Raw genomic sequence first — 14,725 nt, 5'->3', positions numbered from 1 at the left:
CACATTTGTGGAGAATTTGTGATATTGTTGCCACATGCACACAATGACCACTCTTTGTCATAAATTCCTGCAACTAATTCAGAGTTGCTGTGGGCCTCTTGGTAGCCTCTCTGACCAGTTTCCTCCTGGCTCTTTCATCCAGTTTGGAGCGACGTCCTGATCCAGAGAATGTCTGTGTTTTACCAAATACCTTCCACTTCTTAATAATAGACTTCACTGTGCTTCTAGGCATTGATAAAGCCTTTGATATTTTCTTGTGTCCATCTCCTGACTTGTGCCTTTCCACAACATTATCCCTGAGATATTTTGACAGCGCCTTGCTACCCATAGTTGATTGCTTTCTTCAGTTGCACTACCAGGGACAGAGATGATCCAGGAAAGCTCTTTTCATCCTAAACTAATAAATATGCCCACAGCTGATTACAGTTGAAGGTCAAATGGCTTCGTGTGTACCGTTGAGATGGTGATTAGCTACACCTCATTGAGTTTATAAGTAAATTTTGGTGGGGGTGATCCTTTTCAAGCTCAGTGATTCTGTTTTTGAATTGTCTTTATTTTTGCCTGACATGTTGGTGTGATATCTTTCACTTGGATGTTATAAGTTGCACTGAGTGATTACAACTGGGTAAACAAAAACTGTGTCTGTCTTTATTTCAGGCTGCAAAGCAACAAATGTGTTCTTTTCAATACCCACTGTACATTATTCCCTTGAAACATTGTTGCTTTATCCACTCTACTGCAGCACGTCTTCATTATCCCCTCCTCTGCAGCACATCACTCATCTATCCCCTCTTCTGCTGCACATACTCATTATTAACTCTCCTGTAGCAGATCACATCCTTATATACAGAGTAACATGTTATTATCCTCTGTACTGTAGCAGATCAGATCCTTATATACAGAGTAACATGTTATTATCCTCTGTATTGTAGCAGATCACATCCTTATATACAGAGAAACATGTTATTATCCTCTGTACTGTAGCAGATCACATCCTTATATACAAAGTAACATGTTATTATCCTCTGTACTGTAGCAGATCAGATCCTTATATACAGAGTAACATGTTATTATCCTCTGTACTGTAGCAGATCAGATCCTTATATACAGAGTAACATGTTATTATCCTCTGTACTGTAACAGATCACATCCTTATATACAGTGTAACGTGTTATTATCCTCTGTACTGTAGCAGATCACATCCTTATATACAGAGTAGCAAGTTATTATCCTCTGTACTGTAGCAGATCACATCCTTATATACAGAATAACATGTTATCCTCTGTCCTGTAGCAGATTGCATCCTTATATACAGAGTAACATGTTATTATCCTCCGTACTGTAGCAGATCACATCCTTATATACAGAGAAACAAGTTATTAACCTCTGTCCTGTAGCAGATCACATCCTTATATACAGAGTAACGTTATTATCCTCTGTACTGTAGCAGATCACATCCTTATATACAGAGTAACATGTTATTATCCTCTATACTGTAGCAGATCACATCCTTATATACAGAGTAACGTTATTATCCTCTGTCCTGTAGCAGATCACATCCTTATATACAGAGTAACGTTATTATCCTCTGTACTGTAGCAGATCACATCCTTATATACAGAGTAACATGTTATTATCCTCTATACTGTAGCAGATCACATCCTTATATACAGAGCAGTGATGTGCAGTCACTAGAGGCAGGTGCTTCACCTCTCATATGGGCAAAAATATATTTTTTTTTATTGGCTTTAAAAAAAAAATTGCAATTTTTTTTTCCAGCATTTTTTTTTCACAGCTACATGTTGTGCAATGGAGAGGCACAAGCAGGTGTGCCCTTCATTACACAACATGCTGCGCCACCTACTGGATGAAAGTGGTTAGGGATCATTCCATGGCCCATAAGTGCTTATTTGAGGCAGGCCTCTTTGGGGCTGACCCAATCCAGTGAGAGGTATCCGTCAGGGGAACTTAGGGTTTGGGCTGGATGTTAAATCATATAAAACAAAACAAAAACGGGGAAAAAATACTTTCATTTATTATGTTGCTGCCCTGTGCAGCTGCCAGTTTTGATTTAATAAAAAAGAGAGTTCTATACTCCCCTCCAAATGCAGTGGAATGTTCCACAGTCACTTCCTTACAGAGCAGGAAGAGATGCAGACTTGCAGAGAGCAGTGTTTTAGCCACATTTTATTGAAGTAAGTTCTGCAACCTTAGATTTTGCTGAAAGGGATTCTGTTAGTGAAAATGATAATTTAATGAATGTGGTTTAGTGTTTTTTGTTTTTTACTCTTTTACAGCAGTTTAAGGATCATTTTTGTATTTTGTTTACTCTCTCACAAAATTATTATATAAAGCATGGTAATGTAAAATGAAACCAAGCAGTTTAGAATGAGTTATAGCAAATATTCTCCATGGCTCCTGTAGCTATAGTATTTCATTTAAACCAGGGATTCCTTAGGTGTATGTTGGACAACCCTGATGTAGACAACAAATAATAATTTATTAATGCTCCCATTCATATGTGCTGTTCTGTTTCAGATATTTAAAATAGATTGTAGACTATTAGCATTTGATAGTCACTTAAAATATTACTTAAACATTCAGTGGTGCCTCCCCCATTTCAGTGTTCCCTCTCTCCCCACTTATGTGTCTCTCTCCTCCCTCTGTCTCCCTCACTCCCCTCTGTCTGTCTCTCTCTCCCCTCTGTCTGTCTCTCTCTCCCCTCTGTCTGTCTCTCTCTCTCCCCTCTGTCTCTCTCTCCCCTCTGTCTCTCTCTCTCTCTCTTTCTCCCCCCTCTGTCTCTCTCTCTCCCCTCTGTCTCCCTCTCTCTCCCCTCTGTCTCCCTCTCTCTCAGCTCTGTCTCAATCTCCCCTCTGTCTCTCTCTCCCCTATGTCTCTCTCTCTCTCTCTCTCTCTCTCTCCCTTCTGTCTCTCTATCTCCCCTCTGTCTCTCTCTCTCCCCTATGTCTCTCTCTCTCCCCTCTGTCTCTCTATCTCCCCTCTGCCTCCCTCTCTCCCCTCTGTCTCTCTCTCCCCTCTGTCTTTCTCTCTCTTCCCTCTCTCTCTCTCTCTCTCTCTCTCTCTCTCTCTCCCCTCTGTCTCTCTCTCCCCTCTGTATCTCTCTCTCTCCTCTGTCTCTCACCCCTCTGTCTCTCTCTCCCCTCTGTCTCTCTCTTCCCTCTCTCTCTCTCTCTCTCCTCTGTCTCTCTCTTCCCTCTCTCTCTCTCTCTCTCTCTCTCTCTCTCTCTCTCTCTCCCCCCTCTGTCTCTCTCTCCCCTCTGTCTCTCTCTCCCCTCTGTCTCTCTCTCCCCTCTGTCTCTCTCTCTCTCTCCTCTGTCTCTCTTTCTCTCTCTCCCCCCTCTGTCTTTCTCTATCCCCTCTGTCTCTCTCTCTCTCTCTCTCTCCACTCTGTCTCTCTCTCTCTCCACTCTGTCTCTCTCTCTCCCCTCTGTCTCTCTCTCTCCCCTCTGTCTCTCTCTATCCCCTCTGTCTCTCTCTCTCTCTCTCTCTCACCCCTCTGTCTCTCTCTCCTCTGTCTCTCTCTCTCTCCTCTGTCTCTCTCTCTCTCTCTCTCTCTCCCCTCTGTCTCTCTCTCCTCTGTCTCTCTCCCCTCTGTCTCTCTCTCCTCTGTCTCTCTCTCTCCCCCCTCTTTCTCTCTCTCCCTTCTCTCTCTCTCTCCCCCTCTCTCTCCCTCCCCTCTGTGTCTCTCTCTCCCTCTGTCTCTCTCTCCCATCTGTCTCTGTTTTTTGTTTTTTACTCTTTTACAGCAGTTTAAGGATCATTTTTGTATTTTGTTTACTCTCTCACAAAATTATTATATAAAGCATGGTAATGTAAAATGAAACCAAGCAGTTTAGAATGAGTTATAGCAAATATTCTCCATGGCTCCTGTAGCTATAGTATTTCATTTAAACCAGGGATTCCTTAGGTGTATGTTGGACAACCCTGATGTAGACAACAAATAATAATTTATTAATGCTCCCATTCATATGTGCTGTTCTGTTTCAGATATTTAAAATAGATTGTAGACTATTAGCATTTGATAGTCACTTAAAATATTACTTAAACATTCAGTGGTGCCTCCCCCATTTCAGTGTCCCCTCTCTCCCCACTTATGTGTCTCTCTCTCCTCCCTCTGTCTCCCTCACTCCCCTCTGTCTGTCTCTCTCTCCCCTCTGTCTGTCTCTCTCTCCCCTCTGTCTGTCTCTCTCTCTCCCCTCTGTCTCTCTCTCTCTCCCCTCTGTCTCTCTCTCTCCCCTCTGTCTCCCTCTCTCTCCCCTCTGTCTCCCTCTCTCTCAGCTCTGTCTCAATCTCCCCTCTGTCTCTCTCTCCCCTATGTCTCTCTCTCTCTCCCCTCTGTCTCTCTATCTCCCCTCTGTCTCTCTCTCTCCCCTCTGTCTCTCTATCTCCCCTCTGCCCCTCTCTCTCTCTCTCTCCCCTCTGTCTCTCTCTCCCCTCTGTCTCTCTCTCTCTTCCCTCTCTCTCTCTCTCTCTCCCCTCTGCCTCTCTCTCCCCTCTGTATCTCTCTCTCTCCTCTGTCTCTCTCCCCTCTGTCTCTCTCTCTCCCCTCTGTCTCTCTCTTCCCTCTCTCTCTCTCCCTCTCTCTCTCTCCCCTCTGTCTCTCTCTCCCCTCTGTATCTCTCTCCCCTCTGTCTCTCTCTCCCCTCTGTCTCTCTCCCCTCTGTCTCTCTCTCTCTCCTCTGTCTCTCTTTCTCTCTCTATCCCCTCTGTCTCTCTCTATCCCCTCTGTCTCTCTCTCTCTCCCCTCTGTCTCTCTCTCTCCACTCTGTCTCTCTCTCTCCCCTCTGCCTCTCTCTCTCCCCTCTGTCTCTCTCTATCCCCTCTGTCTCTCTATCCCCTCTGTCTCTCTCTCTCTCACCCCTCTGTCTCTCTCTCCTCTGTCTCTTTCTCTCTCCTCTGTCTCTCTCTCTCCCCCCTCTTTCTCTCTCTCTCTCTCCCTTCTCTCTCTCTCCCCTCTCTCTCCCTCCCCTCTGTCTCTCTCTCCCATCTGTCTCTCTCTCTCCCCTCTGTCTGTCTCTCTCTCTCTCCCCTCTGTCTCTCTCTCCCCTGTCTCTCTCTCTCTCTCCCCTGTCTCTCTCTCTCCCCTCTGTCTCTCTCTCTCCCCTCTGTCTCTCTCTCTCCTCTCTGTCTCTCTCTCTCCCCTCTGTCTATCTCTCTCCCCTCTGTCTCTCTCTCCCCTCTGTCTCTCTCTCTCTCTCTCTCTCGTTCTCTCTCCCCCTCTGTCTCTCTCTCTCTCTCTCCCTTCTATCTCTCTCTCTCCCCCCTCTGTCTCTCTCCCCTTCTGTCTCTCTCTCTCTCTCTCTCTCTCTCTCTCTCCCCTCTGTGTCTCTCTCTCCCCTCTGTGTCTCTCTTTCTCTCCCCTTCTGTCTCTCTCTCTCTCTCTCTCTCCCCTCTATCTCTCTCTCTCTCTCCCCCCTCTGTCTCTCTCCCCTTCTGTCTCTCTCTCTCTCTCCCCTGTGTCTCTCTCTCTCTCCCCTCTGTCTCTCTCTCCCCTCTGTCTATCTCTCTCCCCTCTGTCTCTCTCTCTTTCCCCCTCTGTCTCTCTTCCTCTCTCCCCTCTCTCTCTCTCTCCCCCCCCTCTGTCTCTCTCCCCTTCTGTCTCTCTGTCTCTCTCTCTCTCTCTCCCCTCTGTCTCTCTGTCTCTACCCTCTGTCTCTCCCCTCTGTCTCTCTCTCTCCCCTCTGTCTCTCTCTCCCCTCTGTCTCTCTCTCTCCTCTGTGTCTCTCTCTCCCCTCTGTGTATTTCATCCCTTATGTGTCTCTTATGTGTCTCTTATGTGTCTCTCTAACCCTCTGTGTGATTGTGTCTCTCTCTCTTTCTCTCTAACCCTCTGTGTGTCTCTCTCTCCCTTTCCCCCCGTCTCTCTCTCCCTCTCCTCCCGAGTGCTTTTCTGTGTTTCGATCTACCTTTTATTTATTTAATTAATGAATTAGTGGTGCCATCTGAGGATGTGGCTTTATTTAAAGGGGTGGGGTCAAGCGCCCCACCATCTTTAAATTTCACCAGCCACCACTGGATCAAGAGACATTTTTATATTTACTGAATAATGAAGGAATCTATAAGCATAATTTGCAGCATTAAAGTAAAAAAGTAAAAAGTATGTTTAAACATATTTTAATGGGCCTGGATTTCTAGATCTCATAATCAGAGCAAGCATTTTCTTATCTGGCAAGAGTTTCTGTTACAATCCTTTAGACTAAAATCAGATGTTTACTAAGTTGACCAGTTTTCCAAAACACCATTTAAAGGGACATGGAACCCATTTCTTTCATGATTTAGAAAGAGCATGCAATTTTAAATAACTTTCCAATTTACATCTAATATCTAATTTTCTAATCTTCATTCTTTTGATATCATTTGTTGACAATCATATCTAAATATGCTCAGTAGCTGCTGATTGGTGGCTGCATATAGATACCTCATGTGATTGGCTCACCCATATGCATTGCTATTTCTTCAACAAAGGATATCTAAAGAATGAAGACAAATCCTAGCCACTGCCTCACCAGCCTCTGATATCACCGCACGTCACTGATACAGAGTAACATTATTATCCTCTGTCCTGTAGCAGATCGCATCCTTATATACAGAGTAACATGTTATTAGCCTCTGTACTATAGCAGATCACATCCTTATATACAGAGTAACATGTTATTATCCTCTGTACTGTAGCAGATCACATCCTTATATACAGAGTAACATGTTATTATCCTCTGTACTGTAGCAGATCACATCCTTATATACAGAGTAACATGTTATTATCCCCTGCCCTATAGCAGATCACATCCTTATATACAGAGTAACATGTTATTATCTTCTGTACTGTAGCAGATCACATCCTTATATACAGAGTAACATGTTAATATCCTCTGTACTGTAGCAGATCACATCCTTATATACAGAGTACCGTTATTATCCTCTGTACTGTAGCAGATCACATCCTTATATACAGAGTACCATTATTATCCTCTGTACTGTAGCAGATCACATCCTTATATACAGAGTAACGTTATTATCCTCTATCCTGTAGCAGATCACATCCTTATATACAGAGTAACATGTTATTATCCTCTGTAATGTAGCAGATCACATTCTTATATACAGAGCAACGTTATTATCCTCTGTCCTGTAGCAGATCACATCCTTATATACAGGGTAACATGTTATTATCCTCTGTACTGTAGCAGATCACATTCTTATATACAGAGTAACGTTATTATCCTCTGTACTGTAGCAGATCACATCCTTATATACAGAGTAACAAGTTATTATCCTCTGTCCTGTAGCAGATCACATCCTTATATACAGAGTAACATTATAATCCTCTGTCCTGTAGCAGATCACATCCTTATATACAGAGTAACAAGTTATTATCCTCTGTAGCAGATCACATCCTTATATACAGAGTAACATGTTATTATCCTCTGTACTGTAGCAGATCACATCATTATATACAGAGTAACATGTTATTATCCTCTGTACTGTAGCAGATCACATCCTTAAATACAGAGTAACATGTTATTATCCTCTGTCCTGTACCAGATCAGATCCTTATATACAGAGTAACGTTATTATCCTCTGTCCTGTAGCAGATCACATCCTTATATACAGATTAATATGTTATTATCCTCTGTCCTGTAGCAGATCACATCCTTATATACAGAGTAACATGTTATTATCCTCTGTCCTGTACCAGATCAGATCCTTATATACAGAGTAACGTTATTATCCTCTGTCCTGTAGCAGATCACATCCTTATATACAGATTAATATGTTATTATCCTCTGTCCTGTAGCAGATCACATCCTTATATACAGAGTAACATGTTATTATCCTCTGTCCTGTAGCAGATCACATCCTTATATAAGGAGTAACAAGTTATTATCCTCTGTCCTGTAGCAGATCACATCCTTATATACAGAGTAACGTGTTATTATCCTCTGTACTGTAGCAGATCACATCCTTATACACAGACTAACATGTTATTATCCTCTGTCCTGTAGCAGATCACATCCTTATATACAGAGTAACATGTTATTATCCTCTGTACTGTAGCAGATCACACCCTTATATACAGAGTAACAAGTTATTATCCTCTGTACTGTAGCAGATCACATCCTTATATACAGAGTAATATGTTATTATCCTCTGTCCTGTAGCAGATCACATCCTTATATACAGAGTAACATGTTATTATCCTCTGTACTGTAGCAGATCTCATCCTTATATACAGAGTAACATGTTATTATCCTCTGTCCTGTAGCAGATCACATCCTTATATACAGAGTAACATGTTATTATCCTCTGTACTGTAGCAGATCACCTCCTTATATACAGAGTAACATGTTATTATCCTCTGTCCTGTAGCAGATCACATCCTTATATACAGAGTAACGTTATTATCCTCTGTACTGTAGCAGATCACATCCTTATATACAGAGTAACGTTATTATCCCCTGTACTGTAGCAGATCAGATCCTTATATACAGAGTAACATGTTATTATCCTCTGTCCTGTAGCAGAGCACATCCTTATATACAGAGTAACGTTATTATCCTCTGTACTGTAGCAGATCAGATCCTTATATACAGAGTAACATTATTAGCCTCTGTACTGTAGCAGATCACATCCTTATATACAGAGCAACATGTTATTAGCCTCTGTCCTGTAGCAGATCACATCCTTATATACAGAGTAACGTTATTATCCTCTGTCCTGTAGCAGATCACATCCTTATATACAGAGTAACGTTATTATCCTCTGTACTGTAGCAGATCACATCCTTATATACAGAGTAACATGTTATTATCCTCTGTACTGTAGCAGATCACATCCTTATATACAGAGTAACGTTATTATCCTCTGTCCTGTAGCAGATCACATCCTTATATACAGAGTAACGTTATTATCCTCTGTCCTGTAGCAGATCACATCCTTATATACAGAGTAACGTTATTATCCTCTGTACTGTAGCAGATCACATCCTTACATGCAGAGTAACATGTTATTATCCTCTGTACTGTAGCAGATCACATCCTTATATAAAGAGTAACGTTATTATCCTCTGTACTGTAGCAGATCACATCCTTATATACAGAGTAACACGTTATTATCCTCTGTACTGTAGCAGATCACATCCTTATATACAGAGTAACGTGTTATTATCCTCTGTCCTGTAGCAGATCACATCCTTATATACAGAGTAACATGTTATTATCCTCTGTCCTGTAGCAGATCACATCCTTATATACAGAGTAACGTTATTATCCTCTGTACTGTAGCATATCACATCCTTATATACAGAGTAACATGTTATTATCCTCTGTACTGTAGCAGATCATATCCTTACATGCAGAGTAACATGTTATTATCCTCTGTCCTGTAAGAGATCACATCCTTATATACAGAGTTACATGTTATTATCCTCTGTCCTGTAGCAGATCACATCCTTATATACAGAGTAACATGTTATTATCCTCTGTCCTGTAGCAGATCACATCCTTATATACAGAGTAACATGTTATTATCCTCTGTCCTGTAGCAGATCACATCCTTATATAGAGAGTAAAGTTATTATCCTCTGTACTGTAGCAGATCACATCCTTATATACAGAGTAACATGTTATTATCCTCTGTACTGTAGCAGATCACATCCTTACATGCAGAGTAACATGTTATTATCCTCTGTCCTGTAGCAGATCACATCCTTATATACAGAGTTACATGTTATTATCCTCTGTCCTGTAGCAGATCACATCCTTATATACAGAGTAACATGTTATTATCCTCTGTCCTGTAGCAGATCACATCCTTATATACAGAGTAACATGTTATTATCCTCTGTACTGTAGCAGATCACATCCTTATATACAGAGCAACATGTTATTAGCCTCTGTCCTGTAGCAGATCACATCCTTATTTACAGAGTACCGTTATTATCCTCTGTACTGTAGCAGATCACATCATTATATACAGAGTAACGTTATTATCCTCTGTACTGTAGCAGATCACATCATTATATACAGAGTAACGTTATTATCCTCTGTACTGTAGCAGATCACATCCTTATATACAGAGTAACGTTATTATCCTCTGTACTGTAGCAGATCAGATCCTTATATACAGAGTAACATGTTATTATCCTCTGTCCTGTAGCAGAGCACATCCTTATATACAGAGTAACGTTGTTATCCTCTGTACTGTAGCAGATCAGATCCTTATATACAGAGTAACATTATTAGCCTCTGTACTGTAGCAGATCACATCCTTATAAACAGAGTAACATTATTATCCTCTGTACTGTAGCAGATCACACACTTATATACAGAGTAACATGTTATTATCCTCTGTACTGTAGCAGATCACATCCTTATATACACAGTAACGTTATTATCCTCTGTCCTGTAGCAGATCACATCCTTATATACAGAGTAACGTTATTATCCTCTGTACTGTAGCAGATCACTTCCTTACATGCAGAGTAACATGTTATTATCCTCTGTACTGTAGCAGATCACATCCTTATATACAGAGTAACGTTATTATCCTCTGTACTGTAGCAGATCACATCCTTATATACAGAGTAACACGTTATTATCCTCTGTACTGTAGCAGATCACATCCTTATATACAGAGTAACGTGTTATTATCCTCTGTCCTGTAGCAGATCACATCCTTATATACAGAGTAACGTTATTATCCTCTGTACTGTAGCAGATCACATCCTTATATACAGAGTAACATGTTATTATCCTCTGTACTGTAGCAGATCACTTCCTTACATGCAGAGTAACATGTTATTATCCTCTGTACTGTAGCAGATCACATCCTTATATACAGAGTAACGTTATTATCCTATGTACTGTAGCAGATCACATCCTTATATACAGAGTAACACGTTATTATCCTCTGTACTGTAGCAGATCACATCCTTATATACAGAGTAACGTGTTATTATCCTCTGTCCTGTAGCAGATCACATCCTTATATACAGAGTAACGTTATTATCCTCTGTACTGTAGCAGATCACATCCTTATATACAGAGTAACATGTTATTATCCTCTGTACTGTAGCAGATCACATCCTTACATGCAGAGTAACATGTTATTATCCTCTGTCCTGTAGCAGATCACATCCTTATATACAGAGTAACATGTTATTATCCTCTGTCCTGTAGCAGATCACATCCTTATATACAGAGTAACGTTATTATCCTCTGTACTGTAGCAGATCACATCCTTATATACAGAGTAACATGTTATTATCCTCTGTACTGTAGCAGATCACATCCTTACATGCAGAGTAACATGTTATTATCCTCTGTCCTGTAGCAGATCACATCCTTATATACAGAGTTACATGTTATTATCCTCTGTCCTGTAGCAGATCACATCCTTATATACAGAGTAACATGTTATTATCCTCTGTCCTGTAGCAGATCACATCCTTATATACAGAGTAACTTGTTATTATCCTCTGTACTGTAGCAGATCACATCCTTATATACAGAGCAACATGTTATTAGCCTCTGTCCTGTAGCAGATCACATCCTTATTTACAGAGTACCGTTATTATCCTCTGTACTGTAGCAGATCACATCATTATATACAGAGTAACGTTATTATCCTCTGTGCTGTAGCAGATCACATCATTATATACAGAGTAACGTTATTATCCTCTGTACTGTAGCAGATCACATCCTTATATACAGAGTAACGTTATTATCCTCTGTACTGTAGCAGATCAGATCCTTATATACAGAGTAACATGTTATTATCCTCTGCCCTGTAGCAGAGCACATCCTTATATACAGAGTAACGTTGTTATCCTCTGTACTGTAGCAGATCAGATCCTTATATACAGAGTAACATTATTAGCCTCTGTACTGTAGCAGATCACATCCTTATAAACAGAGTAACATTATTATCCTCTGTACTGTAGCAGATCACACCCTTATATACAGAGTAACATGTTATTATCCTCTGTACTGTAGCAGATCACATCCTTATATACAGAGTAACGTTATTATCCTCTGTCCTGTAGCAGATCACATCCTTATATACAGAGTAACGTTATTATCCTCTGTACTGTAGCAGATCACATCCTTACATGCAGAGTAACATGTTATTATCCTCTGTACTGTAGCAGATCACATCGTTATATACAGAGTAACATGTTATTATCCTCTGTCCTGTAGCAGATCACATCCTTATATACAGAGTAACATGTTATTATCCTCTGTCCTGTAGCAGATCACATCCTTATATACAGAGTAACGTGTTATTATCCTCTGTCCTGTAGCAGATCACATCCTTATATACAGAGTAACATGTTATTATCCTCTGTCCTGTAGCAGATCACATCCTTATATACAGAGTAACGTTATTATCCTCTGTACTGTAGCAGATCACATCCTTATATACAGAGTAATGTTATTATCCTCTGTCCTGTAGCAGATCACATCCTTATATACAGAGTAACGTTATTATCCTCTGTACTGTAGCAGATCACATCCTTACATGCAGAGTAACATGTTATTATCCTCTGTACTGTAGCAGATCACATCCTTATATACAGAGTAACATGTTATTATCCTCTGTCCTGTAGCAGATCACATACTTATATACAGAGTAACATGTTATTATCCTCTGTACTGTAGCAGATCACATCCTTATATACAGAGCAACATGTTATTAGCCTCTGTCCTGTAGCAGATCACATCCTTATATACAGAGCAACATGTTATTAGCCTCTGTCCTGTAGCAGATCACATCCTTATTTACAGAGTACCGTTATTATCCTCTGTACTGTAGCAGATCACATCATTATATACAGAGTAACGTTATTATCCTCTGTACTGTAGCAGATCACATCATTATATACAGAGTAACATTATTATCCTCTGTACTGTAGCAGATCACATCCTTATATACAGAGTAACGTTATTATCCTCTGTACTGTAGCAGATCAGATCCTTATATACAGAGTAACATGTTATTATCCTCTGTCCTGTAGCAGAGCACATCCTTATATACAGAGTAACGTTGTTATCCTCTGTACTGTAGCAGATCAGATAATTATATACAGAGTAACATTATTAGCCTCTGTACTGTAGCAGATCACATCCTTATAAACAGAGTAACATTATTATCCTCTGTACTGTAGCAGATCACACCCTTATATACAGAGTAACATGTTATTATCCTCTGTACTGTAGCAGATCACATCCTTATATACAGAGTAACGTTATTATCCTCTGTCCTGTAGCAGATCACATCCTTATATACAGAGTAACGTTATTATCCTCTGTACTGTAGCAGATCACATCCTTACATGCAGAGTAACATGTTATTATCCTCTGTACTGTAGCAGATCACATCCTTATATACAGAGTAACATGTTATTATCCTCTGTCCTGTAGCAGATCACATCCTTATATACAGAGTAACATGTTATTATCCTCTGTCCTGTAGCAGATCACATCCTTATATACAGAGTAACGTGTTATTATCCTCTGTCCTGTAGCAGATCACATCCTTATATACAGAGTAACATGTTATTATCCTCTGTCCTGTAGCAGATCACATCCTTATATACAGAGTAACGTTATTATCCTCTGTACTGTAGCAGATCACATCCTTATATACAGAGTAATGTTATTATCCTCTGTCCTGTAGCAGATCACATCCTTATATACAGAGTAACGTTATTATCCTCTGTACTGTAGCAGATCACATCCTTACATGCAGAGTAACATGTTATTATCCTCTGTACTGTAGCAGATCACATCCTTATATACAGAGTAACATGTTATTATCCTCTGTCCTGTAGCAGATCACATCCTTATATACAGAGTAACATGTTATTATCCTCTGTACTGTAGCAGATCACATCATTATATACAGAGTAACGTTATTATCCTCTGTACTGTAGCAGATCACATCATTATATACAGAGTAACATGTTATTATCCTCTGTACTGTAGCAGATCACATCCTTATATACAGAGTAACATGTTATTATCCTCTGTACTGTAGCAGATCACATCCTTATATACAGAGTAACAAGTTATTATCCTCTGTCCTGTAGCAGATCACATCCTTATATACAGAGTAACAAGTTATTATACTCTGTACTGTAGCAGATCACATCCTTATATACAGAGTAACAAGTTATTATCCTCTGTAATGTAGCAGATCACATCCTTATATACAGAGTAACGTTATTATCCTCTCTACTCTATCAGATCACATACTTGCTATTTATATCCACCTCTTTCCTATATCTCCCCTATTGCAGTACTTCACTTCTTTATTTCTTCTTTCACCACACTTCTTTTCCCTTCACTTTTACGGTGTCCCTTGCAGCACATCACTCCTCTTTCTCAATTCTTGAAACATTACACTTCCCGCAGATTATCACTTCCTACCCCTCTCTCCTGGAGTATGCTGCTCCCAATCTCTCCTACTCTCTCCTACTCCTTCTGTATTAACTTTCCTGCAAAGCATTGATCCCTTGCTCCTTATCTGCAGAAACTGCTTCCTTCTTGTGGAATGGTACCCTATTAACCCTTTGTATCAGCAAGCTTCTATAGTCTCCACTTGTTATTTACAGAACAATATTTGCCCACTTAACCCTTTCCCCCAGATAAAGCAGGTGTCACATCTTTAATGATATTGTGAAGTTCAGTGTGTAGTGTAGAAT

The sequence above is a fragment of the Bombina bombina genome, chromosome 8, assembly GCF_027579735.1.
Source record: "Bombina bombina isolate aBomBom1 chromosome 8, aBomBom1.pri, whole genome shotgun sequence".
In the NCBI taxonomy this organism is placed as follows: Eukaryota; Metazoa; Chordata; class Amphibia; order Anura; family Bombinatoridae; genus Bombina; species Bombina bombina.
The sequence above is the reverse complement of the archived record's forward strand: the minus strand, read 5'-3'. Positions refer to the sequence as shown.